Source organism: Pteropus vampyrus, unplaced genomic scaffold, assembly GCF_000151845.1.
Source record: "Pteropus vampyrus isolate Shadow unplaced genomic scaffold, Pvam_2.0 Scaffold879, whole genome shotgun sequence".
Lineage (NCBI taxonomy): Eukaryota > Metazoa > Chordata > Mammalia > Chiroptera > Pteropodidae > Pteropus > Pteropus vampyrus.
In genome coordinates this window covers 34,287-35,467 of record NW_011889660.1, presented here as the reverse complement: position 1 = coordinate 35,467, position 1,181 = coordinate 34,287, and positions in this window count along the sequence as shown.

The window sequence follows — 1,181 nt, the reverse complement described above, 5'->3', positions numbered from 1 at the left end:
CTGTGCCTCAGTTTCCTCATCTCTAAAATGGAGATAATAATACAACCTCAGAGAATTCTTCTAGTACCAAACAAGTGAATTCATGTAATATGCTTAAAAATGTCTGGCACAGAGTAAGTGCTTAGTACCTTTTAGTATTAGAAGTACTATTTGTTAGTATTTTGAAAAAATTGTTATTATTAAAAATTAGAAGACAGCATGATGCAAAAGAATAATGATTGGACTAGAAAACAGAGTACTAGGGGTCTGCTCTCAGCTTTTCTGTCAGCTTCGTTGGCTTATACAAGTCCACTCATTTCTCTGAGCTCACTTTCTTCATCTGTACAATGTGGAACTCGGAAGAGAAAATCTTTGCCAGCATTGGTTTTAATATTCTGGAAGCCCGTCTTTTCTTGGGAGTAGCTGATTTACACAGCAGTTTTAGCTGTAGTATGTTTCTCCCTAAAAGAGGGATAAATGGGCAGAAGAGGGAATCAGTATTTCCACTAAGCAAATACTCTCTGGAAAGTATAACGAATGTTTTGGTTTATTTTCACATTAGTTTCTTATATTAAGATGGCTTTTTGAGTATACTTATAATTGGAACACATCCAATTATTTATCATTTTTTGCCTTTTTTCTTATCTCTTATAAAAATTAAAAAAAAGTTTTTCATGCATTCATTTCATTTGCTGATGCTATAATCTTTACAAGACAGCTTATTATTCTTATAGATTTTTAAACATGACACATGTAAATAAAACAATAATTGTATAATGTGGTGTTGTCTTGAGTAATAGCATGTTTCGAGATCTGAAATTTGGTCCCTGTTCTTATTCTGCAATTATCCCCATGAACTCTTCCTCTGATGAGTTATTTTTCTTGTGCCCACATGGGGGAGCTTTTGAGACACTGGTTTGAAGGACTTTCAACAGCTGGAATCTAAGTTGAGAGAGTGGAATTCTCCATGGTAGGGAGTGTTAGTAGGGCAGGACTGGCTGTAGAACTGACTTAATTTCCCTTGTGTTCACTGTCTAATATAAGACCCTAGAATCAATTAATAATTCTCTTCCAAAAGTAGTGATCTATGTGTATTCTCTAGCAAAAAAGTGTAAAACTAAAAAAAGGAAAATTTAAGGCAGATTCAATGTTTTCTGTTTCAGTAAGAAGTACATGGGGTATAAACATGGTGGGCAGTCAGG